Source organism: Dendrobates tinctorius, unplaced genomic scaffold (assembly GCF_039654945.1).
Source record: "Dendrobates tinctorius isolate UK_male_01 unplaced genomic scaffold, ASM3965494v1 ptg000158l, whole genome shotgun sequence".
NCBI classification, from domain to species: Eukaryota; Metazoa; Chordata; class Amphibia; order Anura; family Dendrobatidae; genus Dendrobates; species Dendrobates tinctorius.
In genome coordinates, this window is record NW_027361825.1 from 20,323,955 (window position 1) to 20,337,380 (window position 13,426).

The 13,426-nt window shown below is 44.8% G+C and overlaps 1 long non-coding RNA gene across 1 annotated transcript in view; it reads left to right on the forward strand.

The window, feature by feature from the left end:
• LOC141051910 (uncharacterized) overlaps positions 1–13,426 on the forward strand; it is a 51,864-nt gene that overhangs the window by 3,490 nt on the left and 34,948 nt on the right. The gene's annotated exons all lie outside the window — the stretch shown is intronic.

Consider the following 13,426-nt stretch of genomic DNA (forward strand, 5'->3'; position numbering starts at 1 on the left):
CCATGGTGCACTGGGGGGGAGGGAGAGAGGAGGAGGAGCCAGGCGCTTCCCTGCCAATCTGCCATCATGTCACAGTGAATAAGAAGGGGAGAAAAAGCCAGGGCAAGCTGAGGGGGGGCTCGAACCGCTGAACAAAGTGTAGGGGGGGCCCGGCTGGGACCCGAGCGGCGAGCGCGGACCAGGCTGCAGCTCCCAGCGTGCCCCCCTAATCACCGGGGCCCCATATAGCTGTAATGCCTGTCATGCCCTGATGGCCCTGCATCTCTGTCAGGTTTACATTTAGAAAATTTAGAACCTATGGAAATCCTTATTAGATTGGCTTTTATCTCACCTGCAGTATCCAATGGTGGCACAATTTGGCAGTGAACATTTCTATTAATCTGCAGAATTTGATGACTATGGATTGCCAAGAACGATTGTAGCAGTTGTGCCATAAAACTCAACCTTAGAGCAAATGAAACAGTAAAAAATAGGACTGATATGAAAAGGAAAGAGGCAGAGATGGGGAAAGGTGACAAGAATGTAGGTACCACCTTGGGGATAATATAGGGACCCTGCAATGGATGGAACCATACTCTATGATACTACTTGATCATAACCTGTGCAGCACTTCTCTCCAGGGATGGTTGGCAGGTATGGTGTGAAGGAATTGGCACAACAGTAATGGAGAATAGAGAGAAAATTTATAGGGAAAAGCTATACAAAAATGAATTCTTAAAAGAGAAGGTGTTTGCCACCATTGTATTTACACAAGAGGGAGATTAATCCCAATTCTGAGAGTAATCTCGTCAAGCCTTGATGAGTTGAAAATAGCTAAAGTAGTGGATAGATAGCATTGTGTGGATAGTGGATAGACACCAGCTCCTCCTCACTATGCTCCGGTCCATCGGCATCAAGGATACCATTCTCTCCTGGTTTTTCTCCTATCTCTCTGACCGCTCCTTTGATGTATCTTTTGCTGGCTCCTCATCCCCACATCTTCCACTTACTGTTGGGGTTCCTCATGGATCGATTCTAGGCCCCCTCCTCTTCTCTTTGTATACTGCCCCTATTGGTCAAACAATCAGTAGATTTGGTTTCCTGTACCATCTCTATACTGATGACACCCAATTATACGCTTCTTCTCCTGACATCACGCCTGCCTTTTTAGAAAACACTGGCGATTGTCTAAACGCTGTGTCTAACATCATGTCCTCACTATATCTGAAACTGAACCTGTCAAAGACTGAACTCCTTGTGTTTCCTCCCTCCACTAATGCACCTACCTACCTGCCTAATGCCCGCTGTCTTGGGCTCATACTTGACTCCGAGCTTTCATTCACACCCCACATCCGATCATTGGCTCGCTCTTGTTATCTGCACCTCAAAAACATTTCTAGAATTCGACCTTTTCTTACTTTTGACTCTGCAAAACTCTTACTGTTTCTCTTATTCATTCTCGTCTGGACTACTGTAATTCTCTTCTAATTGGTCTCCCGCTTACCAAATTCTCCCCTCTCCAATCTGTCTAGAATGCTGCAGCCAGGATCATATTCCTCGCGGAATATGTAGGCGCTATAGAAATAAAATTATTATTATTAGTGGATAGATATCCTTGTGAGGATAGTGAATAGACATCGTTGTGTCCATTTTTAATTTCCCTATCTCAGCAGCCATGTGTATTCCCAGCCTCACTTATCGACTTGCAGCACTTTGTTTTTGCATTTACATTATCTGCAATGACTGCATCAAGCTTGCTCCTCTGGATTAGAAGTCACCATCTGAGTATCAGTTCGTGAATTTCATTGTTAAGTGCACTTCTTAAAGTGGCTAAGACCCAGGAGGGTAGAAGGGTCAAGTGGCAACTTATGTCAGGGAACACAGCAGAATAGATGATAGAGAAAATACAACTCTGTCCTAAGATTGATTTATTCATTGTTGATGATTGGCATGACTATTGGAAGTCAAATCTGATGAGTGTATGCGGATCGCGTACAGTGGTCTTTAGAGGTCCAAATGATTCGCTCATGGAAACTCTTTGTGTCACATCTCCTCTGGTTCTCCTACTGTCACCAGGCACCATCGGTTTTCAGTCTGCAGGCAGCACTTATGATGGAGTAGAAACCAGAAGCTTTGGGCTGCGCAGGTTCATTCCAGCCACAGAGATTACATAGGTTGGGACCTAATATTCTGTCCAGTCTGGGTGAATGTGCTTTCCAGCTGAAGTAAGCCTGCTTTGGCCTATTGGAAAACAGAACACACTACTAAAACTCCCAGCTTACTGCTAGTTGCTGCCAGATATAGTTGGTTCCTCTGGCTTGCTGCTGCTTCTCAGCTCATGTTTTGTATATAGATTCTTTGTTCTGACCTTGGTCCATTTACTGACTATTCTTTTTATTTAGTACCTTGTCTGCCCTCTTGGTTATGACCTGGCAATTAGACCACTTCTTGCATCCTGCGCCAACAGCCAGCAGTCTACTCTGTGGCCCCAACCCATATGACCCTGTGTAAGTCCAGATCCATATGCAATGGTTAAGGGGTAAAGGCAATCTCTGGGATCTGGTAAACAGAGTGGCTAACACCAAGCCTGTTCCCGGGAAGCAATTTTAGAGCTGCTAAGTGACCTCAAAGCCCCATTACACTGTTTCACCATATAGAGCCTCTTGGGGCAATTCCAGCTATAGTATATAGTTGGAACCCTGTGGGTTATGGTCTTTGATATCCTTTAATGTGCATCAGTTCTACGGGAGCATTTAGTATTTCTCTACGGAGTTGATGAACCATTATGGGCATGAAGAAAGATGGTGCTTCTAGGAAATACGATCACTACTGAAGATTTTATTGAACATGCATTCTAAAATCCAAAGAGTAATAGAAGACTGCTTTCAAAGTTTGCTTTCTTCTATTAACCCTTCATAACATATTGCCATCTTGAGTAGAAGACTACAATTTCATTGTGAGACTTCCTGTTTGTTCTGAGTCTTACCACCATATCTCATCACCATGGTCTAGCACATATTGACCTTTTTTGAACTCTCAGTTTGTGCCTAATAGCAGCACACAGGATACCAATTTTGTATTTACTTCTTTCTCTAAGACCACAACAAGATGGCTCCACGTGAAGTAAAGTAGTCCAGAAGGATCTCACTACCCAACCAAATCACTTTCAAAATATTTTGCCAAATTTAAAACACATGTGTCTAAAGGGTATGATTACGTGCTAAATTATTCTATTGTTTATGTCACACTTGCAGGTGGTTCACGTGTTTCGTGGAACCTCTGTGCCACAGGGCTGGGCTTACCTTTGAAGGAGCGTAGCTCCTAACCTGGTGTTCACTAGAGCTCCTGATGGTGGAGTCAGGCTTGAGCTGCAGGTTGCTGCCAGGTACCTATCCTAGGCAGACCCCGTAATTGCAGCTGCTGACCCCAAGGGTCAGGTTCGATGATACGGACACGAACTCAGGCTCTATTCAGACTACTAGGTTCTGGATCCTCTGCAGAATGGTTACTAACATGGACACAGACTTGGGCTTCGTTCAGACTACTAGATTTAGCATCCTCTGCAGAACGGTTACTGACATGAAGTCTTAGACAGGGCTGATTTGGAGACTGGTTTTAGCAGTCCAGATATAAAGAGTACACGGATAAGCACACGTTCAGACACACAGGACTCAGATAAAGAATCAGGTACCGCCGGAGCGGCTTCAGGGTTCAGGACTGGACACACAAGGACCAGTGACTTCAGGTTCAGGACACTGGCCACACTAGGACCAGGTGACATCACAACTTACTGTTCCACTACACACTAATGATACAATGTTGTTACAGCACTTCCCTTTTGCGGAGGGTCTCTTTTATACAATATGCCTCCCGGATTTAGTCTGAAGATATTTTAGCAGGTACGTGCACTGGCCCTTTAAGAAAACGAACCAGGTAGAACGCTGAGCATGTGCCAAGAAGCGGTGAGTGTGTTGGCTTCCTTGCATGGAAGGGGAAGGAAAACCATGCAGGGGAGCCAGCAAGTGTGTTACAATTTATGGATATGTCCGATAGTTGAAAGATTTTGGTAAAACAAAATAACTGTTATCTAAGCCAGTACAGTTGTTTAAATATCTGATAGCCACAATTTTTTTTTAATTCCACTTTGATCAGCAGTGTCCGAAATTCCAAGATGGAAACTGTAAAATTTACATGGGAGCAAAAATGTGAATGAATGTTTATGTCCTGTAAGGAAGTGAGGGGAATAATATACGAGGGTTTGTACGTACCCCCTAGGATGCGCATAGAGACACAGTGTTAGGGCTAGCGGAACGCACCAAGTAATAAAATAATAGTAAGGTGCGTTCGCAGCCCGGGGTCCACCGTGCAGGGGTGGTAAACTGCTGCTTAGTAATAGCGGAAGTATAAAGCGGTGTACAAAAGGTCACACGTGGGTTAATGTCACCCAGTGTGAACAGAAGTGAACTCTGTTAACTCACAGAGCCGTGCTAGGGCAGAACATAAATGCCGGTGTCTGTTTAGCTCACAGAGCCCGGCCACCGAGCGCACAGAAAGCTGTCACAGAACTCTGCCCCAAGGACACGGGGTCAGAGTCCCTCTAGAAAATCTGAGTGCGAGGCGTCGCACCTGCGGACGCCACTATAGACGCTGTCTATGGAGTGTCGAGCATGTGCACCGTGGACACTGATGCCTGTCCTACCTACACCTAAGCCTGGGCGCTTAACAGGCTAGGCTGCACAACACATGCATACCAAGGGTAGGGGTTTCTTAATGTGTCATTCACCAGAGATATTCATACATGCATACGACACTCACTCCTCATAGTCTGATAATGCAGTCTACACTAGCGCATGGCAGAGCGGCCATGCGAACCTTTTATAGCCGCATCCTTCCGGGACCCTCCTGACCTTTCTGATGGTCCAAACCGAGCTCGGGAAGGACCTGAGCATGTGACCTCCGATCTCCAATGAGAGATCGTCCCACAGGCATGCTCAGTGGACTGAAAGGAGGACTTAGTCCCTGGAGTAGCTCGCTGCTGACCAGCATGCATTGCTATAGCTGGGCCAGAGGTGGCAGCAGCAACCAAACCCACAGAGCTGGTTTGAGCAGAGCGCCGAGTTCGACGAGTCTGCTGAGCAGGTCCCTCTGCAGCCGAAGAGGAATGGGAGACTGCCGGATGCAAGACTCGGGATTCCTGCTGTGCAGCGACAGGAACCCGACGCCTCACATTATCCCCCCTCCTAGGGCTCCCTCCCCTCTGAGCCTCGCTACGCTCAAATGCCACAATAAGGAGGGGAGCGTGGATGTTCTCCACTGGCTCCCAGGTCCGAGCCTCTGGACCATGACCCTTCCAATCCACGAAATAAAACTTTTTACCACGCATCACCCTGCATCCCACAGTGGCATTGACCTCAAACTCGTCCGAAGACAGGTCTGATGTCCCGGCAGATGACTCGGAGAACCGGGACATGTGCACAGGTTTAAGGAGGGACACGTGGAAGGTGTCAGAGATAGCCAAGTGTGGTGGAAGGGGCAGACGATAGACCACTGAGCTGATCTGTTCAAGGACCTTAAAGGGACCAATGTAACAAGGAGCAAACTTAGTGGACTTGACTCGCAGCCTGAGGTTATGGGCGGAGAGCCACACTAAGTCGCCAGGGGAGAAGGTGGGAGCAGGACACCGGTGTGCGTCCGTGGAGACCCTCATTCTCTCCTTAGAGGCCCGAATAGCATCCTGGGTGCGGTCCCAAATATCACGTACCTCCACCGCCCAGTCTGACAACCTAGAGTCGGTGGATGACACGGGCATGGGCACAGAAACACGAAGATGTTGGCCGTAGTTAAGGAGGAATGGGATCTGGCCGGTGGAATTGGCCACAGTGTTGTTCAAGGCGAACTCTGCCCACGGCAACAAGGGTGCCCAGTCATCCTGCCTGCCGAGACAAAATGTCGGAGATATGATGAACAACACTGAGGGTCCTTTGTCTTGTTGTCCTCTGGGGGCAGAGGCGTCCCTATTCGGGGGGCCCCACGTTGGGCAGCCAGCTGTGGAGGGAGCTATTGTGGGAGGGCTTAATTAACTCTTCACGGTTGACCAAGTGATTTCCAAATTAATCCACAAGACGTTGCTAGCAACTGGGAATGACCAGACAAAGACATGTGCCTCTGTATGGGAGGATCAAGGCAGATCGCTAACCCCATTTATTATGTTACCTTTTTATAGTATTTTGCTTAATTATGCAAAATACTCAGCTACCAATAGCATCGTCATAATACATTTACTTTATAAGCTAATAGTATTGCAAGAAAATCGGAATATGTCTCTAGTTACGTGACGTAGAGAATAGAACAATAGCACATTCTTCAGGGTTTCATATCTCATATCTTGTTCGGACTGGGACAATCTGGTTTCATAACCTCATAAAATGGAGGTCTGGAGAACAAGATGTCCCATACATCTGAATACTGTACTTCACAGAAGCACTATCACCCGAGAACTTCTCGGGCATCGGGAGGCGGGACAAAGTCGGGGCAGGGATGGCAGTGGTCACACGGGAGACAGCCTCCATGGCTGCGTGAACAGCGACCGCAGTAACATCCGCAGCTGAGGCTGAATGCTCGAGAGCTGCCAACCTGCCCTGCAACTGCTGGATGTACTGCAGCTGTTCGTCCGCCATTACTAGCCAGACTCTGGCACTAGTATAATGTTAGGGCTAGCGGAACGCACCAAATAATAAAATAAAAGTAAGGTGCGTTCGCAGCCCGGGGTCCACCGTGCAGGGGTGGTAAACTGCTGCTTTGTAATGGCGGAAGTATAAAGCGGTGTACAAATGGTCACACGTGGGTTAACGTCACCCAGTGTGAACAGAAGCGAACTCTGTTAACTCACAGAGCAGCACTATCGCAGAACATAAATGCCGGTGCCTGTTTAGCTCACAGAGCCCGGCCACGGAGCGCACAGAAAGCTGTCACAGAACTCTGCCCCAAGGACATGGGGTCAGAGTCCCTCTAGACCTTCTGAGCGTGCGGCGTCGCACCTGCGGATGTCACTATAGACGCTGACTATGGAGTGTCGAGCATGTGCACCGTGGACACTGATGCCTGTCTCAGACTCTGTCCTACCTACACCTAAGCCTGGGCGCTTAACAGGCTAGGCTGCACAACACATGCGTACCAAGGGTAGGAGTTTCTTAATGAGTCATTCATATATGCATACGACACTCACTCCTCATAGTCTGATAATGCAGTCTACACTAGCGCATGGCCGAGCGGCCATGCAAACCTTTTATTGCCGCGTCCGTCCGGGACCCTCCTGACCTTTCTGATGGTCCAATCCGAGCTCGAGAAGGACCTGAGCATGTGACCTCTGATCTCCAATGAGAGATCATCCCACGGGCATGCTCAGTGGACCGAAAGGAGGACTTAGTCCCTGGAGTAGCTCTCTGCTGACCAGCATGCGTTGCTATAGCCGGGCCAGAGGTGGCAGCAGCAACCAAACCCACAGAGCTGGTTTGAGCAGAGTGACGAGATCAACAAGTCAGCTGAGCAGGTTCTTCTGTGGCCAAAGAGGCATGAGAGACTGCCGGATGCAAGACTTGGGATTCCTGCTGTGCAGCGACAGAAACCGACGCCTAACACATAGAGATGTATTGAACCTGCTGGAGTGCATTGTGATAACAGCAACATCTGTGTTTACAATGCAGAATAAATGAGAGTTTGAATTTTGTCAAACTATTTGACAAAGTCAGTTTGTAGGAAAATCCAACATGGGCTTTTATTTTTGGAGAGATTTTGTAGGTTTGGTATTCGGGCGAATCTCTCCTTGTACTCCGGGTTTTGGGAATAGTCCATGTCCCTGATTCCCATTTAAACTCTCAGTGTTGGTTTGGGTGTGCCAGTGGTTTATTTGCAAGCTGCAGAGCAGGAGACTCTATGTGCTGCAGGCCTGTGTGATGTTAACCCCTTAACGACCACTGATACATCTTTTAATGGCGGAAGTTAAGCGTACTTACAGTTGTGGCCAAAAGTATTGACACCCCTGCAATTCTGTTAGATAATACTCAGTTTCTTCCTGAAAATGATTGCAAACACAAATTCTTTGGTATTATTATCTTCATTTAATTTGTCTTAAATGAAAAAAACACAAAAAGAATTGTCCTAAAGCCAAATTGGATATAATTCCACACCAAACATAAAAAAGAGGGTGGACAAAAGTATTGGCACTGTTCAAAAAATCATGTGATGCTTCTCTAATTTGTGTAATTAACAGCACCTGTAACTTACCTGTGGCTCCTAACAGGTGTTGGCAATAACTAAATCACACTTGCAGCCAGTTGACATGGATTAAAGTTGACTCAACCTCTGTCCTGTGTCCTTGTGTGTACCACATTGAGCATGGAGAAAAGAAAGAAGACCAAAGAACTGTTTGAGGACTTGAGAAACCAAATTGTGAGGAAGCATGAGCAATCTCAAGGCTACAAGTCCATCTCCAAAGACCTGAATGTTCCTGTGTCTACAGTGCGCAGTGTCATCAAGAAGTTTAAAGCCCATGGCACTGTGGCTAACCTCCCTAGATGTGGACGGAAAAGAAAAATTGACAAGAGATTTCAACGCAAGATTGTGCGGATGTTGGATAAAGAACCTCGACTAACATCCAAACAAGTTCAAGCTGCCCTGCAGTCTGAGGGTACAACAGTGTCAACCCATACTATCCATCGGCGTCTGAATGAAAAGGGACTGTATGGTATGAGACCCAGGAAGACCCCACTTCTTACCCCAAGACATAAAAAAGCCAGGCTGGAGTTTGCCAAAACTTACTTGAAAAAGCCTAAAACGTTTTGGAAGAATGATCTCTGGTCAGATGAGACAAAAGTAGAGCTTTTTGGGCAAAGGCATCAACATAGAGTTTACAGGAGAAAAAAGAGGCATTCAAAGAAAAGAACACGGTCCCTACAGTCAAACATGGCGGCGGTTCCCTGATGTTTTGGGGTTGCTTTGGTGCCTCTGGCACTGGACTGCTTGACCGTGTGCATGACATTATGAAGTCAGAAGACTACCAACAAATTTTTCAGCATAATGTAGGACCCAGTGTGAGAAAGATGAGTCTCCCTCAGAGGTCATTGGTCTTCCAGCAGGACTATGACCCAAAACACACTTCAAAAAGCACTAGAAAATGGTTTGAGAGAAAGCACTGGAGACTTCTAAGGTGGCCAGCAATGAGTCCAGACCTGAATCCCATAGAACACCTGTGGAGAGCTCTAAAAATGGCAGTTTGGAGAAGGCACCCTTCAAATATCAGGGCCCTGGAGCAGTTTGCCAAAGAAGAATGGTCTAAAATTCCAGCAGAGCATTCTAAGAAACTCATTGATGGTTACCGGAAGCGGTTGGTCGCAGTTATTTTGGCTAAAGGTTGTGCAACCAAGTATTAGGCTGAGGGTGCCAATACTTTTGTCTGGCCCATTTTTGGAGTTTTGTGTGAAATGATCAATGTTTTGCTTTTTGCTTCATTCTCTTTTGTGTTTTTTAATTTAAGACAAATTAAATGAAGATAATACCAAAGAATTTGTGTTTGCAATCATTTTCAGGAAGAAACTGAGTATTATCTGGCAGAATTGCAGGGGTGTCAATACTTTTGGCCACAACTGTATTCCTCAGTGCCTTTTTAACAGTGCTGAGAAATAAAGGTATAGGGCCCCCCAAGCGTCGTAAAATCTCTGAGGTCTCGAGTACCAGAGGTAGCTGAGACCCTGGAGAACATGTTCAGGGCCGATTTTTATGGTCCCCTGTCACGTGGTCACCATTATTCACCGAATAACGTGATCACAAAAAAGTCAGATTTTCAATTAATTTCTCTCTCCTTTGATATGATCTAGCATATCAGAGGAGAGAAAAATGGGGTCCCTAGAGCCCCCCAGTACCGCCGCCACCTCGGGCCCTCCTGCTCCATCTCCTGACCCTCTACATCATCTTTCTGGAAGAAAATGGCGAGCGCATGCGCAGTGCACCTGCCGAGATCTGCTGGCCGATACCCGGCAACAATAGGAAATTTTTCCTATTGGTTCATTTTGATTACTGTGATAGACCCTTTCACAGTGATCAAAATAAAAAAAAATAGTAAATCGAACACCAATTTGCCATCCCCTTAGTTAGATAAAAATATCAAAATATTTTTTTTCCATTCTTGCAGTTAGGGTTAGGGTTGGGGTTAGAGCTGGAGTTAGGGCTGTAGTTAGGGTTGTGTTAGGGTTGAGGTTAGGGGTGTGTTGGGATAAGGGTTGGGGTAGGGTTAGGGTTGTGTTAATGTTGGGGATAAGGTTATGTTAGGATTAGGGTTGGGGTTAGGGTTGTGTTGGGGTTAAGGTTGTGTTAGTGTTGGGGTTGTGTTAGGGTTAGGGTTGGGGTTATAGGTGTGTTGGGGTTAGGGTTGTGGTTAGGATTGTAGTTAGGGTTGGGGTTAGGGCTGTGTTAAGGTTGGAGTTAGAATTGGGGGTTTTTCAAAAGTAAAAAAATAATGACGATATAATGGCTAATGTTGAGAGCAAGTGCTCACTGCTCGAACTTGCATCAGGTGCTTGGATATGCATCGAGCATTTCAGATCCCTGCATGTTTTTTATGGAGTGCCTAACAGTGTTCACTCAGCTATAGTGTGAGCTTTTTGACACTATTCCAAAAAACCCTCAGGGGTCAAATGTTGCACACAGCCTTGAGAGTATCCCACATAAAGTCAATTAAAACAAAACCTTTAATGAACCATTCAAAGGACATAACCCGCAAACACATTACAAAAAAGTGCTCATGTGAACCAGTGCTCAATAAAAAATGGTTTGGTCTCACCATTGGTATTAGATATAGCATTCCAGCATCAGGGCGTATCCTGCTGGAGAGACCATCCACTCATGGGGAGCTGAGACATGGGAAAACCAGTGTTAATGTAAAGTGTTCCCCTACACTCCCTGTCGTGCCCCAGCGTTACTCCTGTCCTAATAAGGACAGGCTCCAAGTGGATCCTGTAGTGGACACCCCCACTGATAAGTGGATCATCTCTTCAGCAGGATACGCCCTGATGCTGGAATGCTATATCTAATACCAATGGTGAGACCAAACCATTTTTTATTGAGCACTGGTTCACATGAGCATTTTTTGTAATGTGTTTGTGTGTTATGTCCTTTTAATGGTTCATTAAAGGTTATGTTTTAACTTTATGTGGGATACTCTGGAGTGCCTAACAGCCAATAAACATGCGGGACAGGGGCTCGAGCATGTCACTCGAGAACCCGCGATATTCAGTGCATACCTGAGTACCTGATGCAAACTGGAGTAGCGAACACTTGTGCTCAACACTAATGATGACATATTGAATATAACCTAATGTTAACAAATTCTGTGAAGTACTTGTGTGTTCAAAATGCTCACTATACCCCTGGATAAATTCCTTGAAGGGTGTAGTGTCTAATATGGGGTCACTTGTGGGGGTTTTCATTGTTTAGACACATCAGGGTGTCTCCTAACATGACATGGCGCCCGTGATCGATTGCAGCCAATTTTGCATTCAAAAAGTCAAATGGTGCTCCTCCCTTCTCAGTCCTGCCATGCGCCCAGTGGATTTCCCCAACATATGGAGCATCGTTGTACTCAAAAGAAATTGCACAACAAATTTTTTCATCCATTTTCTCATGATACCCTTGTGAAACTAAAAAAGTTTAGGTCTAAAGTAAATTTTTTGTGAAAAAATTTATATGTTAATTTTTTCTTTCCACATTGCTTTAGTTCTTGTGATGCACCTGAAGGGTTAGTAAACGTCTTGAATGTGAGAACTTTGATGAGTGCAGTTTTTAGAATGGTGTCACTTTTGGGTACTTTCTGTCATATTGACCACTCAAAGTCACTTCAAATGTGAGGTGGTCCCTAAAAAAAATTGTTTAGTAAATTTTGTTGGAAAAATGAAAAATCGCTGGTCAACTTTTAATTCTTATGTTTTAACGAAACAAAAATTATGTTTCCAAAATTGTGCTGATGTAACATTGACACGAGGCAAATGTAATTTATTAACTATTTTGTGTGACGTGACTCTCTTATTTAAGGGCACATAAAATTAAAAGTTTGAAAATTGAAAAATTTAAAATTTTTTTGCCAAATTTCCATTTTTTTCATAAATAAGCGCAAGTCATATCAAATAAATTTTACCACTAATATGAAGTAATAAAATACAAAATTTTGAAATATTGTTTAAAGTACCAGTGCATATAGGGAATTCATTTAAAAAATGATAGTAATAAGGGCTCTATACTATGAATGGTCTGTTTGACAGTGTCTTGTATAACATCCCAGATCATATACATAGTAACATAGTAACATAGTTATTAAGGTTGAAGGGAGACTTTAAGTCCATCTAGTTCAACCCATATCCTATCCTAACTTGCCCTAACATGTTGATCCAGAGGAAGGCAAAAAAAACCCATGTGGCAAACAGTAAGCTTCACATTGGGGAAAAAAATCCCTTCATGACTCCACATACGGCAATCAGACTAGCTCCCTGGATCAACGCAATATTAAGGAAACTAGTGTATATACCCTGTAATATTATACTTTTCAAGAAAGGCATCCAGTCCCTTCTTAAATTTTAGTAGGGAATCACTCATTACAACATCATATGGCAGAGAGTTCCATAGTCTCACTGCTCTTACAGTAAAGAATCCTCATCTGTGAGTATGCTTAAACCTTCTTTCCTCCAGACGTAGAGGATGCCCCCTTGTCCCCGTCACAGGTCTAAGAGTAAAAAGATCATTAGAAAGGTCTTTGTATTGTCCCCGCATATATTTATACATTGTAATAAGATCACCCCTAAGCCTTCGATTCTCCAAACTAAATAACCCCAAATGTAATAACCTGTCTTGGTATTGCAGACCCCCTAGTTCCCTAATAACCTTGGTCGCTCTTCTCTGCGCCCGCTCCAGTTCAGCTATGTCTTTCTTATACACCGGAGACCAGAACTGTACACAGTATCCTAAGTGTGGTCGCACTAGTGACTTATATAGAGGTAAAATTATGTTCTCCTCATAAGCATCTATGCCTCTTTTAATGCATCCCATTATTTTGTTTGCCTTTGCAGCAGCTGCCTGACACTGGCCGCTAAATGTGAGTTTGTCGTCCACCCATACACCCAGATCTTTTTCAGTGACTGTTTTGCCCAGTGTTTTACAATTAAGCACATAATTATACATCTTGTTCGTTCTACCCAAGTGCATAACCTTACATTTATCCCCATTAAAGCTCATTTGCCATTTATCTGGCCAAGCTTCTAGTTTACATAAATCCTCCTGTAATATAAAATTGTCCTCCTCTGTATTGATTACCCTGCAGAGTTTAGTGTCATCTGCAAATATTGAAATTCTACTCTCTATGCCCCCTACAAGGTCATTAATAAATATGTTAAAAAGAAGCGGGCCC